Genomic DNA, 23,044 nt, shown 5'->3' on the forward strand with positions numbered 1-23,044 from the left:
TGGATTGGGGATTGTCCACTTAGGAATGCTCAAACGTCTTGGGGACATGTAGCCAGATAGCTTTCTGAGAGTTCTGTTACCAATCTCCACACATTTCTGCAGTGATCACTCCTTCTTGGGCCTCTACTCAGCTGATCAGACATCCAGCCAGATCTTCTCCACACTGTCAGTGGTCTCCAGAACCAGGTCTTCCCTGCACGGCCTTCAGTGGAGCCCAGAGGAGAAGGTCAGCACAGAGCACCTGGACACACACGGGGGGCCCAGCACACCACTGAGGGGCCACCCAGCCAGGTGCTGACACAGGCAGGAAGGTCACTCAGCCGCTGGCTAAGTGAGGTGCTCTAGACCCACACAGAGGCAAGCATGAGCACGGGGAATGAATGCATCAGATTGAACCATATGAAACTGCCAATCATCTACCATTTTATCTTCAGCAACGGAAATTTCATACAGTTAAGACTAGTACAACTCATAAAAATATTCATCAACAAAATTTGGGGAAATGAGGACATGGTGTGAATCTTGGTCACAGTCTTTGCTGAGCGACCTTGGTCAAGTTACTCTCTGAACCCGTAAAAAAGGCACTGTCCTTGTTTCAACCTTGTTGCTTCCTGAGCCTACAGCTCTGCTGTCCAAGGACCAGGGCTCAGGTCCCTACTGCTCCTACTGTCCCCGACTCAACGTTTGAATGATTTCTGAACAAGGAGCTCTGCTTTCATTTTGCCCAACTTAGGCAGCCAGTCCCAGGGCAAGAGGAGACCCTAAAACACCCTGCATCAGAGGGACCCGACAGGTCCTCCCACCCACTCCATATCTAGGGATTCTCAAAATATCATTTGCATACATCATTTTTTTAAATTTATTCTTCTAGGGTTTGAACTCCATGCCGTGCTAGGCAGGGTTTCTACCACTTGAGCCTTTTGTGCTTTAACTTATTTTTCAGATAGGGTCCCACCTTTTTTACCTCAATCCTCCTGTCTACGCCTCCTGCATAGCTTGGATGATAGGCCTGCACCACCATGCCCAGCTTACAGATTGAGATGGGGTCAACTGGGCTGCCCTCCAACAGTGATCTCCCTATCTTCACCTCCTGAGTATCTGGGATTACAGTCATGCACCATCACACCTGGCCTCCTCCCTCTTTTTAGAAATACATTTCACTCATAATGGGCAATGGAGACATGAAAGGAAACATTGTGTTTCTCAGACAGCTTCTGAGTTTCTTGTCTAACTGGAAAATATCCAACTCAAACATTCATCGATCAGCTCCTGGGTGCAGGTACTGTGGTCAGCCAGACACAGTGGTGACAGCTGGGTAGAGACTGGCAGACAGCCTGAGCATGAAGTACCCACAGTGCTGCAGGAAGCCCCAAGCAGGAGCAGAGCAAGGGTGAGGGCAAGAAGCCAGGGCTGGTTTCAGGGAGCTGTAGGAAGTAACAGAGGCCACCAGGCAGAGGGTGGAAGGAGAGGAAGAAAGCCTCACCTTGCCCTCCTGCAGGCTGCAGATGCTTGGGCCAGACGCTCGAAAGCTCAGCTGGGACAAAGCCTTCCTAGTTCATCCCTCATGTACGCCACACCCTGGCCACCGAATCACAGCGACACCCTCCTGTGGATGCGAATATCTGCCAATGACCTCTCTCCATCCTCAGCAGAGGGGATCCCCCGCCCCCAGCTGTACCCAGGTGTCTCATGGGCTTGCTGAGCATTTCTGAGACCATGCCCCTCAGCTGCTCTGATGCTCTGCACTGCCCGGGCCCCACTCTGCCTCTGTGCCCACTCCTCACCCCAGCCCCCATTTACAGGCTTTCTCCTCTAGCCTCCGCACACCACTAAGTGTCCCCTCCAATCATGGCATCTGCCCTTGTCTTCCCACCCCATGCCTGAGAACACTGGTTCTTGTGTGCCATGGCTCCCTCAGTGCCCTGCCCAGGACTGCCCAGGTGGCAGGCCCCACAGAGGTCATGCACAGTGACTATCTGATGCTCCCATTGACCCTGCGTCCCCCTCCTTCCTGGCCTTCCTACTTAACACCACACCCACCGAGCTGTCCCAGCTGGAGCTTAGGATGCCACCGCTTCCCATCCTTACCCAACCAGCCACCACCTTGAGGCCTATCAGCTCTGCCTCGTTCCAGGACATGCTGGTGTCACTTTTCCACGCCAGCTTCTCCTTGGCTCTGGCTCCAGACAATAACCCCTGAGTGCACGTCACACCTTCCTCAGGACCTTCCACGACTCACAATGCTCTAAATTCCTCAGCAGGGCAGTGTGGCTTTCAGGAACCCTGTCACCCTGTGGATGGATGCGCGACAGCAGAGGCACAGTTTGCGCTGCCCTGGTGAGCTCGCCAGCCTCCCCCAGGCCCTCCCGGCTGCATCCCAGCGGCTGCTCCCCAGCTTCAAGGCCCAGGAGCACTGAGCTCATTCCGTGGGGTGTCCTCTGTCCCTCAGTGTCCCGGGGCCTTCTGCTCTGAGCCTCGTCCCACTGCCACTGGGACCACCACAGTCTCACCAGGCTTCCTTCTGGATGCCTGCTTCCCACTCTGAATCTTCAGCTAACTTAATGCCAGGGCTCTGCTCCCTGAACCAAAGAGCAGATGCAACACTGATGTCATCAGCTTGCTCTGACACAGGCTGCGTGCTCTTGGTCTATTGCTCTGGCATGCACCTTGCTAATTTCTCCTAAAACTCTGCTAGGCCAGAAAAACAGTCACATGGCTTTTTCCAGAAGTCCCCCATAAACCCTGAACCATGGAGCTCTGGACTTCCCAAGAAGGTGAACCATATAGCACTAGGGAGGCAAGTTTTCAAGATTCCTTCCACCCTTCTCAGCTAGTCCTTCTATAAGTAATTCCCAGAATCGAGCACAGGTGTGTACTTTCTTCCTCCTTGCTCTCCTCCTGTACTTCTCCTTTCCCCTCTTCCACTCGTTCTACTTCTTTGTTAGCCTACACACACACAGGCACCCACACATCTTCCAGAACCATTCAGTGAGTTTAACAGTATGGTAGACCACGTAATCAGTTGCATTTCTACAGACTAGCAATGTGAAATCTGAAACTTATTACTTTCTTTTGGCAGTACTGGGGTTTGAACTCAGGCTTCACACTTGCTAGTCAGGTTTAAATGGGTCTCACTAACTTTTTTCCGAGGCTGGTCTCCAACTGAATTCCACCTCCTGAGTAGCTGAGATTATAGGCTTGGACCACCATGCCTGGCCTGAAAGTGAAATTAATAATCACATTTATAAAAACATCACAAAGAGTGAAACACTTAAGAACTTCAGTCAAATCCAAAACTTGTACACAAAAACTACAAAATATTATTGAAAGAAAGAGATTAAGGAAATGTAGACAAATGAAAAGACATCCCACATTTGTAGATTGTAAGACTTAATATTGTAAGGATGGTTAAGACGGTAACACTACTCCCTGAGGTGATCTGAAGATTCCCCATCATCCCCATCAAACTACCAACTCATGCCTCTCACAGAAATTGGTAAGTTGATCCTAAAATGTATATGGAAATATAAGGGGCCCAGAATAGCCAAGAGAATCTGGAACAAGAGCACAGATTCAGGAACAGGTGGATGACTCATGTTTCAAAACTTCCTATAAGGGGCTGGCAGAGTAACTCAAGTGGTAGAAAGCCTGCCTAGCAAGGGTGAGGCCCTGAGTTCAAACCACAGTCCTGCCAAAAAAAAAAGTCCTATAAAGTTGCACTTGACCAATGATGTGTGACAACTGACAACCTGGGACCATACACCAAAATGAACTCAAAAGTGGATTGTGGACATAAGGACAAAAGCTACAACTATAGAACTTTAGAAGAAACCCCAGGAGTAAATATGGCTTTCCTCACATTGGGTGTCAGTGTTGTAAATACAAGACCCATAGCACAAGCAAAAAGAGGAAATGAATAACCTAGACTTCATCAAAACTAGAATTTTTTGAGCTTCAAAGGATATCATAATCAAGGCAGAAGACCCACAGGTTGGGAGAAAATATGTGCAAATCTTATATGTAATAAGGAGCTTGTGTGCACAATATACAAACAACACTTGTAAGTCAACAGGAAGACAAAAAGCTAATTTAAATGGGCAAAAGATTTGAGCAGACAAGACCCTAAGGCCCACATGAAAAAAAAAAGATTTAAAATGTGTTATTCAGCACAGAAATGCAAATCAAAACCACAAGTATCGCTAGGCACCATGGCTCCTGCCTGCTATCCTAGCTACTTAGAAAGCAGAGATCAGGAAGATTAAGGTTTGAGAACAGTCAGGACAACAAAGACCCCATCTCGACCAATAAAAAGCTGGATATGGCAGTGCACACCTGTCATCCCAGCTATTCAGGAAGTGTAACAAGGAAAATCATGGTCCAGTCTGCCTGGGCATAAAGGAGAGACCCTATTTGAATAACTAAAGCAAAAAGGGCTGGGGCATGACTCAAGTGGTAGAGCACCTGCCTGACAAGCACAAATCCCTGAGTTCAAACCCCAGTACCACCAAAAATAAATAAAACACACACACACACACACACACAACTAGCTACCACTTTACACCCTCTAAGATGGCTGAAAGAAAAGCAAAAGAAACAGGATGCAGAGAAATTTGCAGCCTCTTGTACTGCTTGCGGGAATGTAAACTGGTGAAGTCACTTTGGAAAAACAGTTTGTCAGTTTCAAACAGTGAAAGGGAGTTATTATAGAGCCCAACAATTCCATCCTTGATGCAAGTTCAAGAGAAACGGAAACAGCCACCCACTTACAAACTTGCACACAAATGTTCCTAGCAGTATTGTTCGTAACAGCCAAAAAAGTAGGAGCAAGCCAAATGTCAGTGAATTGACAAATGAATAACAAAGTCATAGCCTACGCAAACAATGGAGTATTACTTAGCAATACAAATGGAAGTACCAATGCCTGCTATGAACCATGCTGGAAAAGAAGTCATGCACAAAGGGTCACACATTGCATGGGTCCATATCGTGTCTGAGTGGCCTCCACACATAGAAACTGTTCTTGGCCCTGGGGAATTCCTCGCTGACACTGCAGACTTCATAGCTCTCCTCCTGGGCTTTTGTTGTAATTAATGCAAGACAGACCTGAGAAGCATCCGTTGCACAAATATTCCATACAATTCCTTACAGTTGTGATGGCCCTAAGAGAAGGGGAGAGAGGCCATCCCAGCCTGGTCAGGGGAGGCTCCCCTTCGCTGCCCTCTTTCACCTCTCATCTTTTGGAAAGCATTTTTTCCCCACAAGTAGAAGTTCTCTGTACACATCACTTTCATGCCTACATAAGACATAGCCAAGGTTGTCCATTGCCTGGACTGCGTGTATGCGTGTGGTGGTGGTGTGGGTTTGAACTCAGAGCCTCTTGCTTGCTTGCCAGGCAGGCACTCTACCACTTGAGTCACTCCGCCAGCCCTTTTTTGTGTTGGGTATTTTTGAAATAGGGTCTTGCAAACTATTTCCTCAGGCTGGCTTTGAACAGTGATCATCCTGCTCTCTGCCTCTTGAATAGCCAGGATCACAGGTGTGAGTACTGGTACCCTGCTCAAGAAGCACCTTCATGTGATATCTCAGTCTGTATTTCTACCCAGAGTTTAAGGATAAACTCCTAGTAAAGTAATTATGAGTCACATAACTGTGCTTCTTAAAGCTCTTCAAATGTGTCATCAGGATACTCTGCAGAGAGAAGGCAGCTTTCAGGCTCACCCGCCCTCACCGAACACTCATGGCATAAAGTAGATGGTTCTCTCTTTCTCTCTCAGTCAGGGCTAGCAGCTGCCCAGCCCTCTGCCCTGTGAGAGGAGGTGAAGGACAGAGTCTCCAGTGTCATTAATGGCTCCCCCTTCTCCCCTCCAGCATGAAAAAGAACACCCCTAATTGCCTTTCAGCACTCCAGCTCCTTTCCAGCAAACTGGAACTCAACACCAGAGCTCCATCTACCCAGCCATCTCTGGCATGAGTACCCCCATTTTTCATCTCTGTTTCTGTTCATCAGTCCTATTACAGTGAGACATGCAGCAATTATATTAGCTTAGCTCAAATTTTGCTAGAACAGTACTGGAGCTAGACAACCTTGGCAGGTAGGTAATCTGATTTCAGAGCTGACTGACTTCATTATTCTAACTTCAAAGAAAGAGAACAGACAGGCTGGACTTCCAATCCCACATCCCCTGCTCAGTAGTTTTGGAAAGTTGGACACATACCCTCCCTCTCTGAGTTTCTGAAGTGTGGATGGCTCCTACCCAACCAAGGAACAGAAGTGGATGTTACATCCAAAGTCATGTCCAAGTGCACTGCCTGGCATCAGGGACCATGTTCTTCTATCCAGGCCCTCTGCAGCATCCATGGGCCCTCTGCAGGAAGGAGCCCCTACCCTGTGAATAGCATACAGACTCACAGGTGCTGTCACCATCACCACACACATGTCCATGGAGTGGACACTGCAGCACAGTGCCATCTGGATACCTGTGAGCCCACCTGCCCAACACAGGAGTGAATCCATCAGGAATTATATGTGGCCCATATGAAGCCGGAACAACACATCAGAAAGGCACATTCAGGGAACGCTTGGGTGGGCAACGATGATGGTGGCCAGGCTCCAAGGATAAGGGTTTGAAGAGGGGACAGGAAGGCAGGAGGGCAAGTGAAAGCTCTTTTTCCACTTCTCTGCTCATTGCCTCTCCTTGTCACTATTGGGAGAAAACAGACTCACTTTCTTTCTTGCTGTCTGTCTCTCCTCACTAGAAGGCAGGCTCCCTGAGAGCAGAGATGGGTCTCCTTTTCTCTGCAGTTTTCCCATAGTGGGGGCTTTTGAACTCTGTGAATGTTTGTTGAATGAATGATTAAGGCAGCAGAGGAAGCAGGAACAAAGGCAGGCATGTATTTTTGGAAGGATATGAGAGGTATGGGCAAAGGATGAGATCTGTCCTTTGGGGTGCAGGGCTCTGTCCCCCAGAGCCTCACAGGACTGACAGACCAAGGATTTGTGGTAAATTACAGGATCTCAGCAAGACCCTGGGCCTGGTCCACCTGCACCAACCCAAATGGATGGGGGCTGTGTCTCAGCTGACTCCTTCCTGAAGAGCAACTTGCTAGAGGAAAGGCAACTGCCCCTCACAGAGAGTCTACCACAGTGCCCAAGTGTCCACTGGGGCCTCCCAAAGAGCTCAAGTTCCTTTGATCCTTGTGGTTCATATGAAAAGAAAGAAAAAGCTGACATACATTGGATTTCAGAGATGGACTTAGCAAAAAATTCTGACTGTGGCATTTTCTAGTTGCATGGTTTTGTCTGCATAGCCTAACATCCTTTTCCTTCCATTTCCTCACCTTCATGATAAGGTCAGCCTATATGAAATAAACAGGTGGTGTGGTCCTGACTCCTTCCGTTGGTTATGCAGTGCTGTTGCTGCTGTTATGTGCTCCTGTACAGCTAAGTTTCTTGGTACTTGCCCTGTGTGCAGGCCAGAGGATAGTCTTCTGAAGTTTTCTGTAAGGCCCTGGGTTCAATCCCCAGCACCTCCTCACTCCATTAAAAAAAACACACCTTCCCCTTCTTCACCACTTACCATGGGTGGGGCCTTTGGCTCTCCTTGGGGTGTTAAGGGAAAAGCTTTAGACATATTAAATTCAACAATTTAATTGAGCAAGGACTGATTTACAAATTTGGCAGAAGAGACAGGTTCAGAGCTGTTCTAGGTCTTCCACGTGGATGGATGACATTTACAGACAAAAAAGGGAAGTGAAGAACAGAAAAGGAAGTAGGGTCCACAGATAACCCGGTTGCTCCCAGCATGAAGCAGAGCATTTGTTGTATTTAAACCTGGCTTGAAAGGTGGGCTCCCAGTGGCCAATGGCACTCGATTGCTGTGATTGGCTGAGACTCAGCTCCTTGAGACAAGGGCAGGTTACAGTCTGCTTACACATCAAGTTAGGTTATAGTCCACTATGTACTTAGAAACTAGTAGGCCAAACTTAAAATATGTACTGAGGCAGCTATAAGCCAAGCTTACTACAATTTAACAGGGGCCCAGTAGCCCAGGCTCTCCTGCCCACCTCCCACATCCCTGCCTGGGATGAGGTGAGAGACCTGTGCTGAATGGACCTCCCTTTGGCTCTATCTCTCACTGTGCCTCTGCTGCATTTTCATGTGACCAAAGTGACCTCGACTTCTTTCCTCCTGGTATGGAATTTGATTTCCTAACTGTGATTTTATACACCACAAAATAAAGATGCTATGTCTCTGATTTTGCAAGAAAAGGAAAAGCCAGGTTCTTCACCTGTGCGAAGAGGAGGGCACAGTGTGTGTGGCCCTCCTGACTGCCCTGGGCTGTGAGATTAAATGAGATGGGATGGAAGGGGAGGAGAGAGGTGCCAGGTCCAAGACCTTCTCCACAGAAAAGGACCCAAGTCAGCAAAATCCCTCCCAACTGCCTGCAAACAAAGCCCAGAGTTATCACTCCATAGCTTTAACAAGGAAACCAAGCTAAGAGATTAAAGTGTTCAGGCACAGGAAGCAGCCAGAGATCACCTGAACAGAGGTTAAAAAAAAAAGGAAGCTTTAAGGGTTCTCTCAAGATCTCCAGATTTGGTGTTTATGGAATAAATGAGCCACCATGGAAAATATGGATCAAACCCTAGAGAGGAGAGATAAGTCCATATGGCTTCCCTGTGGCTCTGAGAGAGGCAGGGGGAAACTCAGGGCTCACTCTCCCTAAAGTCTTCCCACTGAATAACCCAAGACTATCCCGCCATGAGAACAGCATAAAAGAACAAAGTTGTGTAAAACATGATAGGTAGCCATGCAACGAGACTTGAAGAGGAAAATAATACCACAAAAGGCAGAAAGGCTGGCAAGAGAAATTTACACAATGACATTAGAGTCAGTGGAGTTAGAGTGAGGCAGACAGACAGAAGCATTGTAATTAGACAAACATGTCAGGGGAAACTTGAAAAGAAGGGGGCCCAGAGTACACAGGGGCCTGAAGAAGAAAGCAGTCCAGGCCAGTTGAAAATATAACCTGGAGACACAAAGAATATTCCTTATGTGTCCTTCACACTAGAGAAAGGCTGTACCAAAAGGTGAATGGGGTACAACGTGAAATGAAAATTTAAAGGACAAGTTTAAAAGAGAGCTTTAAAACTTGTGACTAACCAGCTAGTAAATTGAAAAAAGAAACAGGAAAGAGCAAAATAGACAAGCTGCTGACATAGCAGGCAGACAGGCTTGAGATGATAGACATGCTTGCAGAAAAATGACCTAAAGATCAAAAGAACCAAGGGAAAGATGAGAGAAATGGAGGACAGGCAAAGGACAGCCAAGATACCAGTAACTACATCCCTAAAGTAAGGATCCCACAAAAGGGAACAGAAAACTGTGTGTGTGTGTGTGTGTGTGTGTGTGTGTGTGTGTGAGAGTGTGTGTGTGTGTGTGTGTGTGTGAGTGTGTGTGTGTGTGAGTGTGTGTGTGTGAGTGTGTGTGTGTGTGAGTGTGTGTGTGTGTGTGTGTGTGGTCTACCCTTGGCAGACAGGTGCTCTGCCACTTGAGCTACACCTCCAGACCAGAACATATTTTTAAAGAAAATATGGAAGAAAAATTCCATAAAGTAATGAACATGAACTGATGCAGATATAAAAAGGTGCTCCCCACTCTAGGAAATGTGAATGCAAAACAGATATTTCCCATTAAGTTAATCACCATTAAGAATATAACAGATTGCTTGTGTTCAGGCATAAAAAGCAAGGGACAGAGATGACCGGGGAGGGGCTGGACCATTCAGACCGGCCTCTCACTGCTCCTGGCATTCAGAGCTAGAAAACAAAGGCACTGAAACAAAATTCAGAGAGTAATAAACTTTTACCCAAGAATGTTATACCCAGCCAAACTGGCCAGGAGTGCTAGGCACTGATAAACCCATCAAAATCAGACAACAACCATGAGACACTGCAAAAGAAAAATGTCAGTCACTACATGAACAGAGAAGTGGTACAATACAGGCGTACAATAAAACCAGAGGGAAAGTGGTCAAAATAGTACATTTTTATGTTGTGTGGTTTTTACATAGAAAGAAAAAATACAGGGAAGTAAACACACAGAGGATGATGGAGTGTGGACTAAAGAGTTCTGAGGGAAAAGAAAATTGCTTACTGCAAAGTTTCCCTTTGATTATAAAGGTAGCAGACAACTTAGGCCAGCAGGAATTTGGGGAAAGTACATCTGCCTGAGCTTTTGAGGGGAGAAGAGAGAGGGAGACATATTCGGTGATAAAAAGCCATCAAGCAAGCAAAGAAAGGGAAATAAAACTCCTGCTAGGAGAAAGAAAGCTGTTATAAAAGGAACTCATGTACCAACTCTACTCAAATAGGGAAAAAGGCAAAAACTGATAGGAATAATTGCTACATAATAGAATCCCAGTGTCACTAACCTTGACAAAACAGATATTCTAAATATCACCAGCGAAAATCAGAAGTGGTAGGAGAAAGCACGGGAAGGCCGATTCCTCATTTTTAAGACTTTGGAAACTAAACGTGGAATTATAGACAAGGAGGCCCAACCCCCTTCGTGATTTTCACAGCTTTGATCTTAACCTACAAGACTCTTTCACAAAATTATATCTTTTGTGCCAGGAAATATTTATGTGAAGAGGAGTAATTTTCTTCATTTAAATATCACCTCATTTTCCTCTCTTAACTCAAGAGAAAATTTAATAAAATACTTTGATATGGAAACACAGGTACCACGGATCCCATTTTTATTGAAGGGAGCATCTTTGTTTAGCTCTGCTTGTGCCCTTGTGCAGTGCCTATGTCTGAGGTTGGGGTCACCCCGCCTAAGATGGCTTCTGAAGGCAGGTAGATCCAGGGACATTGTGAAACTTCTTTTTTTTTTTTAATTTGCTGCATTATTTCCATTCATTGTCATGAGCAGGACTTCCTGTTTATCAAATCAAAACAATCTGAGAGAAATGAATAAACAAAAAAATGCTTACATATTAAGACAGAGACAGTTTTCTCTTACTGTGTACCTTGTCCCTAGCCTGTGTCAGGAAGGGCTGAATACTGTCCTGGAGACAGGAGACAGACCCCTTTGTCCCAGTGTCACCATGTGGTTCCCCTCCGCCAAGTCACAAGCACAGTCTTTTGTGTTGATGGAGATCTTCTGGGCCCACAGGAGACACTAGAGTGATGTGACCACAGTTGTAAAGCTGAAGGGACAGTAGCTTAAATCCAATCTTGGCCTCCCAGAAAATGTCCCTCAAAGTCCAGGGATTGGTTGTTTGCATCAAACCCTCAGAAAGCATTTCTTCCTCATGTGTCTAAAGTCATCAGGTAGGGGGGGCCCAGGGTCCAGGGCCTAGCTCTGGAATGTCCTACAGTGGCTGGCTGGGACCTGGGGCAACTCATGGCAGCAATGGAGGAATGAATCAACAGGACAAGGAGCTCTAATCACACGAGGGCATTTCCTCGCCTCTATTTGCATCATGTTACTGATCAAAGTAGCCAAGAAGGTCAAATTCAGCATGGAATAGTGGGAAAGAGACTGCCTGTTTCATGGGGTGGCTGCCAAAGTCACATGGTAAATAGCACATCTATAGGACAGGTGGGGAGTTGGTCGTACCACATGTCCAAGTCTATTTTGGGCTGCTGTAACAGAACACCACAGGCTGGGTAATTTGCAAGGAACAGAAATTTATTTGGCATGGGGTTCTGGAGGACAGGAAGTCCCTGATGGAGGGATTGCACCTGGTGATAGCCTTCCTGTCCTGTCATCCCACTGCAGAAGGCACCTCCCATCAGGCCCCACTTCCCCACACTGTTGCCATGGGGGTCAAGTTCCCAACATAGGAACAGTGAGGACACATTTACACCACAGCAGCACTAATTCTGTTCTCAATGCTCCCCCACACACCTGACAGTTCCCTTTGCAAGTTTTCAGTTACCATGGTCAGTCATGATCCAAAAACATTAAATGAAAGATTGCAGAAATAACAATTCCTAAGTTTTAAGTTGTGTGACCATCCAAGAAGTCTGAGATCTCACGTGGCCCCACTCCAACCTCCCTGGACTAGACCTGACTCATTCCCTTTTCCCTATATCCACTCCTTGCCCATCAGGCACTTGGTACCTGTCTGGGTTGTCTGACTAACTGCCAAGGGGTGCATCACTTTTGCTCATGTACCCATTTTGTACTTAATAATGGCCCCAAAGCAGAAGAATAGTGAGGCCATTATTTGGCTATGACAAAGCAAAGCTGTAGAGTATATTCCCTACAGGAAAGTGAGGACTGCTGTATTCATGTCAAGGAAATCCCAGGGCCAAGCAGTCTTGTGTCCCACCTCTTGTGCAGGGAGCCCCCTTGGTACTGAGAGGGAATCTCAATGCCTCATTAAAGCATTTACTCAGGAAGGGAATGTGCAAAACTTTCTATCTGAGAAAACTTAGCTAGAAGCTACCAGTTAATTAGTCCAGGAAAACAGACCATTGTGCATTTATACAAGCGGTGACCACTGACTTGGGCAAGAAACAATAAAGAGATACCAGGAAGATCTGGGATTCAGATAAAGAGAGTCAGGACAAGCCTTGCTGCAGATGACGACAGGGTTCCCTCAATGGCTGGGTGTGAGGACTGCATCCAGAAGAAGGCTGGTGAAGCAGACCATGGCTGCAGCTAGGACTGCCATTTCATGGGGACCACATAGACCTTTCTGCCCCACTAACACAAAGCCAGTTTTGAGCTCCTGAGTCAGCATATTGATGGGAAGTGGGGTGTAGGCATGAACACCCATCAGATGTGGACTTTGGGGAGTACATGGAGTAGAATTCTGACCACACAACACAACTACGAACTATGTCCTATAGGGGAGAGAGGGTTTCAGACATAGGGGATTGTTTCCCAACACACACATACACAGCAACACCCCAAGTTCTGAAGCAAATTTCATTCCCAGCATTGCCTCTACCTGCCACAGACTCCTGGTCCTATCAACCAACCCCTCTGAACCTGTTGTACTGTCTGCAAAATGGACTTCACAGGGTGACTACACAGGTCAGTGGGGTGCTAGCTCTAAACTGTCTGGTGACCAGTCCTCAGGTGAGGCCAGCTACCATGAGTTTTCAGAAGACGTCAGGGTGAGAGGAAGGTCCCTGCAGAGGTGGGAAGGGCAAAGCATGGTGGCACAGTAGGCATCTACTGCTTACTTGGAAATTATACCTCCTTCTCCCACTGTCAACACATTTATAGGCAATGACCCATTATGTTCTCTGGAAATTTGACATCTATTATTTAACTTGCTCTTAGCGTTTTTCTCTTTCAGAAGTTATTTTTAGTTTGGTCACATTCTCTGTTTCATAAAATGTGTCTAGATTACATGTGCTCCCCCCAAAATAGTTGTATCATAAATTCTCTCCTTATTCTTGTATTTTTAAACTATGGCTCTTTAATACAACTGGTTTATTTAACACATGGCACGAATCTAGGCTCTCATTTAATTTTTCCAAGTGTCCAGTCAATTATTCCAACACTGTTATTAGAATGGAGTATCCTGGACTGGAGGTGTGACTCAAGTGGTAGAGGTCCTGCGTTGCAAGTGTGAAGCCCTGAGTTCAAACCCCAATCCCACCCCCCCAAAAAAAAAACCTGCTGTATTTCCCCAAAGAGTTGAGGTACTATTTTCAATCACAGATAAAGGTAAAAATTACCACACTTGTTTACCTTATTGTAAAACTTACAATTCTATTCTACTCATATGTTAGTTGAACCCTAATTCAATAGCAAAATAGTATACTTTACAATATTTGTCATTCATCTATGCCAAGAGTTCTCTTCGTTTTTCTTGTGCGTTTCTCCTCCATTTGTTTTTGAGAGGTTCTGCAAGTTAGTGGGGAGAGCTGTACCTTCCAGTAATGTTCCTTCAGTATCGGATTTCCTCCAGACATGCAGAACCTTTAGGTTCCCTTTAATGTTATGCAATTATGCTTTAAAACTTTGTAATTTTCTTATTCTACATCTTGCATATTTCTGTCAGGTTTATAACAAATTATTTTATGTCTACAGTTGCCATATGCATGGGATATTTTTCATTCTCATTTTCTAATTGGTTATTGCTGATATTTAGAAAGTATTCCATTTATATTTCATTCAGTTACATGGGAAATCTGACTCAAAGAGGAGATTTTTTTTTTATGGTACTGGGTCTTGAACTCAGGGCTTCACACTTGGGAGGCAGGCGCTCTACCACTTGAGCTAGGCCTCCAGCTATTTCATTTATTCTTGGCTCATTTACCAAATTGTTTATTTTCTTGGATATCCCCAGTATATAGATGGGTACAAATGTTTCTTCTTCCCAACAGTAGAATTCATTTAAAAAATCTTCTGAATGAAATATTACTCAACCATAAAGAAAAATTATATTATGTCATTTTCAGGAAAATGGATAGAACTGGAGATCATCATGTTGAGTGAGAAGTCAAATTCAAAAAGCCAAATAGCACAAATTCTCACTTATTTATGGAAAGCAGACCTAAAGTGGTAGTGATGATGATGGAGCATGAATAGAAAGGCAGACAGATGGTCTGGGGGGAACTGGAGGAGAAGGAAGGAAGGGAAGGGAAGGGGAGGGAAGGGGAGGGAATGGGAGGGGAGGGAGACACTGAGGGGTGAAGAGGATGGAAGTACGTCACACACACACAGATTATATATGTGTATATATACATACACACATGTCACATATATATGTGGATGTCTTCATGTATATATGAAGACAGCAAAAGGAAACCCACCAAACACAGTTTGAGAAAGGAAGGGAGGGCGATGGGAATATAATGAAGGAGTGAACTTGTTCAAGGTATCCTGCAGTCCTGTATGGAAGTATTCATACTGCAAATAATATAAAATAAAATAAAAATCTTTTGAGGTATACTTTAGCTACATTCAGAACCATGGTGAGAGTAGAAATTCTTGTGCCATCCCCTGTCCTTAACAATAATGTCACAGCATTATAATTGCAGGCCCCCCACTTTCTCCACTTTCTTTGTCCTGCCTGGGAAACAGAGGGCCTTGGCCACTCTGTGACCTGACCAGCTGTGCGTTTCTCTGCAGTCCTGAGCCCAGCTGGGCCTTGAGCATTCCTGAGCACTGATAAAATTGTTTAGGCTGTTGCCCAAAACACTGAAAGATCAAATCTGTTGCTAAACACAGAGAAACTCGGCCCAGGGCCGAGCCAAATTCCTTAACTCCCCTTAAACTCCAAAACCCAACCCCCTCTTTGCAGACATACCTAAAGAGCCTCTCCTGTTCCACTGTCTCCCCCAGACCCTGACAGACACCTTGAGCATCCTGGGGCCTAATGCTTCTTTCTTTGGAATCCCAACAAGTCAGTCAAATGGATAGGCGACAAAATGATTTGTTTCTCTATTGATGGTCAGCATGATGAACTATCTAGAAATTATCCTTTATTATTAGACTATCTCTTCAAAATTAGGATATTAATACTTTATTGCTTTTCATGTACCAGGGACTATAAAAATATCAAACGTGTGTGTCATTCTACTCGTAACTTATAATAAGTTAATAACATATTATACTTGTAAGGTGGATCTGTTATCAGAAACTTTTTTGCTTTTTTGAGACACCTTGCACGTCCCAAGTGCTGGTATTATAGGAATAAACCACCACACCTAGATCTGTTATTGGAAACTTTAGTTCTATGTCCTAAAGTAGTTTTCCCAGCCTCATAGAATAAATTGAGAAGCTTATTGGTCATTTTCTATGCTGCACAAGCTCTGAAATTTTTATTAATATGCAGTTTGTCTTTTTACTGAAGATTTGGCTGTTTGAATCCCCTATAAAACTGTCTAGATATATTGACTTTTTGGGGTGTATTTTTTATCATTTTAAAATTTTCATACATGGGTTTTCTCTTGTTTCTAAGTTCAATTTTGGTCTTTACATATTCCTGACAAACCACTTATTTTAGATATTATTTTCAAGTTAAGGTAAAGATTTACATTCTGAAATTTTTTAAATTTCCCCATGCCTGTAGCCTGTCATCTCTCTCATTTCTAAGGGGGATTATTTGTTTTTAGGGTTTCTCTTTTTGCTGAATTTGACCTATTTTATTGGTCTAAAAGTACCAGCTGAAGTTTTGTGGGGTTTTAAAAAATCTATATATATTAGAAATTGTATTTGTATCTTTTGCATTAACTTGCATTCCTAAAGTAATTTTTTCGTCTATTAAAATTGTTTTCGTTTCTTACTTTTCCCATTTTTCCTGTTGGCAGTAGATGGTATTTCCAGTGTTTCTTATCTTCTAGTAAATACAATTAATATTGTATCTTTTTCTCTGAGTTCCTCTTTAGTTAGAGCCCAGAAATTTTAAAATGAGATCCACCCTATGTCTGATTTTTAATTTTAACTTTGGTGTCTTTCTTAATACTAGGCAGATGTGTTTGTGGACAGTGTCTCCAGTTCATTTTTAATCTTATTGAATTGTGGTGAAACAATATGGCCAAGAGGATTTCTGATTTTTTGGAAATTGTTGAGATATTCTTAGTGTTTAGTTTTATGAAGTATTCAATTTTGTGAGTCGTCTATAGGTTTAGAAAACATTATGCATTTTCTATTAGATTCAAATATATATGTTTACACGTCCCACTCACAAAAACACAAACACAAGCAGAATAAAAGCTATAGTTTTCATATCTCAACAGCCTTCATTATTTTTGTCTTTTTATTTCTGAGTGAAATATATAGTTGTGCATTACAACTATGGATTCTGATTTGTGTTTCTATCTGGTTGTGCTGTGTGTTTCTGGAAAAGCTTTTAATACACAAGCTGCTGGCTTTTAGTTCTTGTAATTATTTCCTGGGGAGGAGGTGATGGAGCCGGGTCTCTTGGTGGCTTCTATAGCTTTTGTGTCTGTTACCCCCATGACAGCTGCAGCCTGGCCCCCTGTCCCTACCTTGCTCCCCCCTCACACACACACACCCCAGAAGCAGTAGGAAGCTTGACTCTGTGACTCAGAACTTGAATTATTTTTGTCTGCTGTGACTGTACCACTTTTTTTTTTAAATATTGCCCTACTGTAGCTTTTCTAGTTGTTATTTCCAACTTTGCTGTATTCTTTTGTTTTGGGTTCATTTCTTATAAACTTCTGCCTAAGAATCTTGAATTTTTTTTCTTTCAGAATTTGTCTTACATTAATAATAAAAATCCATATGTAAGGACTTCTTGTCAATTTGTTTCCATTTAATAATTTCTAGTCATTCCTTTTTAGTTAATTCTTGTTGAGTTAACCCCACTTTCCTTGTTGTTGTTCTTCTTCGTGTGACTCAGACTTTGTTCATTCAGTTTCCATGTTCTGGTGGTTACATTTCAAGTTGAATGTTCATTTTGTTTGCTAATACCCAAAGAACACCAATCCCTTTCAACTCTATGTGTGGGATCACTTCGCAGTCGTCTTCATAGTCAACTCCAAGTGCTGCTTTCTTTGCTCTTTGCCCATTTATCTGCCTTCCTTTCACCAGGGCAACATTCCACATTTGACTGGAAGTTAGAATCTGGCGGTTCTTGGCTACAAGACAGTATCTTTTGTGTCATTTCACATCACAGTATTTTGATTTGTCCTCTGGTTGAGTGTGAGTTTGGACAGAGGTACAACTGGAAGCTCAAGTCAGAGGTTTCCTTACAAATCCAAACATGCTTTTCCACAGTCCCCTTCCACCCAGGGCAGCCGATGACAAGTCGGACACCCCAATCCAGTTCTTGCTCCTTAGACATGAAGCATTATGGGTATTTTTCTAAAGGTTTTATTTTTACTCTTGAAATCCCTCCTCTCCACCTGCAAGTGTAGGGTTCCCATCTCACCTGTCATTTTGTGCACATCCTTCCACACACACAGAGAGCATGTCCTGCTACATTCTTTTCTTCTTTTCTTTTTTCTTCCTGTCTTGTTTTGCAGTGACATTGGGAAATTTATCCATCTCCCTTATCTCTTAAATTTTATTTTTATTGCATTTCATCCTTTTGTACTTTTGGGCTACAGGTGGCTTTCTGTCAGCATAGGCATGTGAGTAAGTCTTCCTCCAGGAGACAGGCACTACAAAGTGGAGCTTCTAAGCCATTTCAGCCTGACAAAGGGACCTCCATTGGAATGACCTTTGCTACAAACAACCCTAGACTCATTACCACACGCCCTTTAGGACATCAGTATGACACAAGCAGAGAAAAACAGCTTTCCTTCTGGATATCCATTCCTGGTGAGATATTACTCTTTTTGCTTAGGCTATGACTAGCACCTCCCATCATGCTGATGAGGTGACTCTCCTAACTCAAGACCCCGTTCTCTGGGTCAGGCGCAGACATGCCCTTTTTTCAGAATGCCCTGGACTCTCCTGCTCACTCACGCTTGGTCTCCACAGTTTTTCTAGGTAGCTCAATGTCATGCACACCCATGAAGCTTCCTAGGACCACCCTAACACATGCTCACGTACCTGAATTCCTGCAATATTCACAGAGTAAAAAGGCTTCTACACATTCACTTGCTGATCTGCTGCACATCTCTGTCATTAAAGGGTGAACTCTTTGAAAGAAAGGATGCTTCCAGTCTTTTGTCTAATTTTTCCCCCAACGACACCAGCCTGACTTCTGATGAAAAGTGGGCCTAAGCATCTTGAACTTGGCAATAAGGATTCCCCAATGTCAAAGTCAAAATTAGGAAAGTCGTGGGAAATGTTGGCCCAACACCAATTAACCATGTCAAAGGCCAGAGTCAACATTGGGTTCAAATCCAGAAGGTACACAAGTCTAGGAAAAGGTTTTTGTCTGGCAGACAAACCTCCGAAAATCCCCTCCCATGAGCCCACTAACAAGCTTTGAAACCCTCTCAGTGCCCTTTGCTGCTGCTTCCTTCTGAAGTGCCCATTCTATTGGTTCACCCTTGTGTGTTTACTTATGACATGAGCAAATCAAATACTGTAAACATGTTCCCCTATCACAGCCCCCAAAGTCACCATGTGCAAGGGAAGTTGGCTTAACAGGTGCATTTTGCTGGCATGTCACCTAGGTTCCTGCAACTTCATCCCCAAAACTGGCCTGATTCATGAAAGAAACAACACTCACCACACGGTGGACTCACTGCTGCCAGGTGCTGATCACATTGTTTCTTTCCCTCTACTTGGAGAGCAGCTTAAAGGCACTGAGTGACTCTGTCTTTTCTGTCATTGTTTCCCCAAAGCACAGCATGCTGGGGTTGCACTTTAGTACCTGTGAGAACCAGGCACATTTTATTAATACTAAGCAAATGTCTGTGAATGGAGTGGTGGAGTCTGGTATAAGAATAAAAAAGATTTTGAATCTCCTAGCCCAATTTCCTGGTCAGAAATGTCACCAATACAGAGATTATTGATCCCTATATACCCAACCCAGTCAGCACACCCCAGCTTGCTCTGACTGTCTTGCCCTCACTGGAGATGAGCCCATAGGAGAAAATTCATTCAGAGACAGCAAGAAGATGAGTGTCCGGGACAGAAATGGCAGGGGAGTGGTCAGGGAGGCTGGTGCTTGCACAGGAGAGAATTGTATGAAGGAGAGGTGACCACCACCAGTCAGGAAGATGACAGATTGCTGAGGGGAACCCACTGGCATCTTAAAAAAAAAAGCAGTGTTGGGTGGAAGTTGAGGACAGATTCGTGTTTATAAAGGAGTTGAGCTGTGGCTGGCTGCTGAAAAAGCAGAGCACAGAGATGTTTTCAAGAGCTTTACAAAGGACTGAAAGTTGGTATCCCTCTGCCATTCATGTGTGGAATCCAACCCCTAATGCAAAAGCCATTGGAGGCAGGCCTCTGGGAGGGGATTAGGTCATGAGGGGGAAGCTTTCTTAAGCCCCCTAAGCTTTGGAAGAGAGCCCTTATAAGAGGAGATGACTTCTCTTCCTCTCATTGGGAAGACTGAGGACAGGGATTATTGAGGACACAGAAAGAAGGTAGTCATCTGAAAGAGGGCCCTCCCCAGGCCACCTTGACCTGGGACTTCCCAGCCTCCAGAAGTGTGAGAAATAAATGTCTGTTGTTTAAGTCACACAGCCTATGATATTTTGTTACAGCAGCCTGAGCTGACTGAGACTAGCCTGGAAAAAGATAAGGAGAGAATGTGGGTGCCATCTTGAAGAGGAAGAAGGATCTGTAATTAAAGGAAATGCCAACTCTACCCTGAGCTCCACTGGCAGACATTAACCTTGAACTGTTGCATTCTGGTATGATTCTGTGTCACACAGGAGGAGATGGGCTTCGCAAAGGAGAACCAAACAACTGAGGAAGAGGAGGTTCTTCCTGGGGAATCTGGGATTTGTTTTTATACAGAATCAGCAGATTGCTTACACCAGGTCCATTAGCTGAATCAGCCCACCGAAGAATTCATCTGCATGGTGGTTTTTTAAATGTTTTTGTCTTTTAGGGAGGAAAAGAACATTCTTGCTGGGCGCAGCCTCACTATTCTCTATCCCATTGTAATATCCACCTAATTCACATTTGTATGTTTTGTGCCTGACCAACCTTGAAGGCATTTGTGCTAACTGGGCCCAGAGAAGGAAAATGGTCACTATTAAGAATTGACCAAGTGCCTTCAAAGTGCTGAGGGCTAAGATAGAGGGGATGGGAAGACACGTTTACTCTGTAATGACTAGGAGGAAATACTTAGAACTGAGAAGAAGGGGAAGTCAGGGCCCCTCTGCCATTGGTCAGGGGAGCAGGTGGACAAGGTAACAACACAGGACTGCTCTTTTAGCTGCCTGCCTTCCAGCCATCCCTGGGCAAGGATAAAGTGCAGGGAGCTCCAAGAGCCAGGCTCTCAATTCTACTGGAGGGAAAGGAGTGTCCCACTGATGACAGATGTGTCGAAGGTTGATGCAGCCACCAGAAGTGCTAATGATGAAGCATGTAGTCTCCATTCTCAAATAAAAGTGCTCAGCCAGTCATTCTGCTACAGTCCAATTCAGGCAGTGATTATAAAGAGCCTCTCCTTTCACATGGTGTCCAAGTCTCCCACCCTCCTTTCTGGCTAATGGGCCTGAATTTCAAGGCTTGGTGGACCAGAGGGTATTAACCTGGTCAGGCCCAGCAGGGGAGTGGGGGAGTGAAAGAGGAGCAGGGCAGCATCTCCAGAAGTAGGAGAGAGTGACTCTAGTTTGGACATATGGCAGGCAGGGATTGACCACATGCAAGGGACAGCCCTTCCTCTGGCATGCACTGAGTGTGAACACATGCAGAGTGTGCCTGCACCTGGACACACACATATACATACAATATGTGTACCTGTATGCACACACCACACATAAACATGCACACCAAGAAAATTAATGAAAACATTAAAGTAAATGTTTAGAAATCCCAGTAAGTGGGGAACAAATTCCCAGAAGCCAACTCTGAGGTCAGCAGAGGAATACGGGGCATGTCCAGTGGAGGACAGTGGCCTGTGACTCCCACGCTTGCTCTTCCAAGGACTTGGGATCTTAGGCTGTAAGTTCATGGGCCTTAACGTGCAGAATGCCCCCTTTAGAATCCAGTCAGAAGTCAGGACACAGGAAGTTCACTAATGCCTACTGAACACCTGTTTGTGAGGCCAGAGCCAGGCATTTCGTCTCCATATCCATCACCTCATTTAAATAGTTTCCTCATTTACCAGAGGCTCAGAACTCTGGAGATTGTCTTGTCTTCTCCAGGTCAGAAAGGGACAGTGGAGGAAAACTCTGGATGCTCTGTGTGGGAGCACCCTGGCCGCAATGTGAGCCGCATGGTACACACACTCAACCATCATGCTCCTCACACCAAGAGGCAAAAGAGGTGGTGTGGGTTTTGAAATCTTCCAGTCACAAATCAAGCTCTGATTTAATGGAAAATGTATTAGAGAAATCTTGACTGTTGATAGAGAAATAAAAATTTATGAAAGTTGCACAATTGATTATCCCCAGAATGACTCATAATTTACATTTAATTACAAAGGTAGTGCTCAGGACGGGAACAGTGCCAATTAAGCTACCTTTTTCTCCTCTGCTGTCTTTCTGGGCTGTGAAACCCTGAGGGATTTGCTTTTGGAAAATGAGCATTTTCATAATACATTAGCATATAGCACCCAGTATCTGCTTCAGTCAACTATGAAATGTCTGCTGTATGTGAAACACTGGATTCCACAGGGCCCAAGATTAGCACAAGAGACATTTGGCTAACCCCTCCAAACTTCCAGAACTTTTCCTTATTTCTGCAAAGAAAGTGCAGGGACCTTACTACAGTCTGCATGCTGGCACAGACAAATGGAAGGTGAGGAGGGGGTGTCAGCACGGGTTGATCTATTTCTTCTTCACTTGCCTGTGGGCTCAGGCAGGATCTCCATAGCATGGTCTCCTGGTCTGTACTGTCCACTCATTTCATCTCTTCCCCCACCGGGCATCACGTCCCAGCAATACCAAAATGATTGCACTCTCTTCTCCACACAATGCCTGAATGCCTCCTCCCTTTGTTCCCTACTCAAGCTTGGCTAATCCCTGAGCATCTTTACTCCTCAGCAAAGTTCACAAACCTATGACCCCATCCATCGTAAGCCTCACTCATGCCACGGTCAGCTCACAAAAGCAGCTTTAATGATTTGATGTGGCTAAGCCATGTCTCCTTAGCACTCCCTCTAGTCCAAGGCAACCTCTCAAACATGATTAAGTCCATGTGCTGAACCTCGTTTTCCCAAGGAAACTCTGCATGGCCACCTGAAGCCAGCATGTGGGGCAGTGCTTCTGAAGAGCCTGGCTGCCCAGCGAGCACAGAGACACAGAGGCAGATGCCAGGGCCTGAGGCCTGGGATGTGCCCAGGGTCCTTTGTTTGGAGGCAGCCTAGATGATTGGAAGAAGTTACGTAGACACCTTGGACTAGATTCTGACTCTGGGTTAGCTGGCCACGCTATTTCATTCATCCTCGATTTCCTTATCTGTAAAATGGGAGTGGGAGAACTGACTATCTCTCAGATGTATAGTTAAGCTGCTGAAGACCTGATC

At 44.8% G+C, this 23,044-nt stretch overlaps 1 long non-coding RNA gene across 1 annotated transcript; it reads right to left on the minus strand.

Annotated features, from left to right (window-relative positions):
• Positions 1–578: 578 nt before the first annotated feature.
• On the minus strand, positions 579–3,219 carry LOC141422363 (uncharacterized). Its single transcript, XR_012446910.1, has 3 exons — positions 3,140–3,219; positions 2,089–2,291; positions 579–1,606 (listed from the first exon to the last, which is right to left on the minus strand). It is a non-coding gene; the product is annotated as an uncharacterized lncRNA (long non-coding RNA).
• Between the last annotated feature and the right edge of the window lie 19,825 nt (positions 3,220–23,044).

The sequence above is a fragment of the Castor canadensis genome, chromosome 4, assembly GCF_047511655.1.
Source record: "Castor canadensis chromosome 4, mCasCan1.hap1v2, whole genome shotgun sequence".
Lineage (NCBI taxonomy): Eukaryota > Metazoa > Chordata > Mammalia > Rodentia > Castoridae > Castor > Castor canadensis.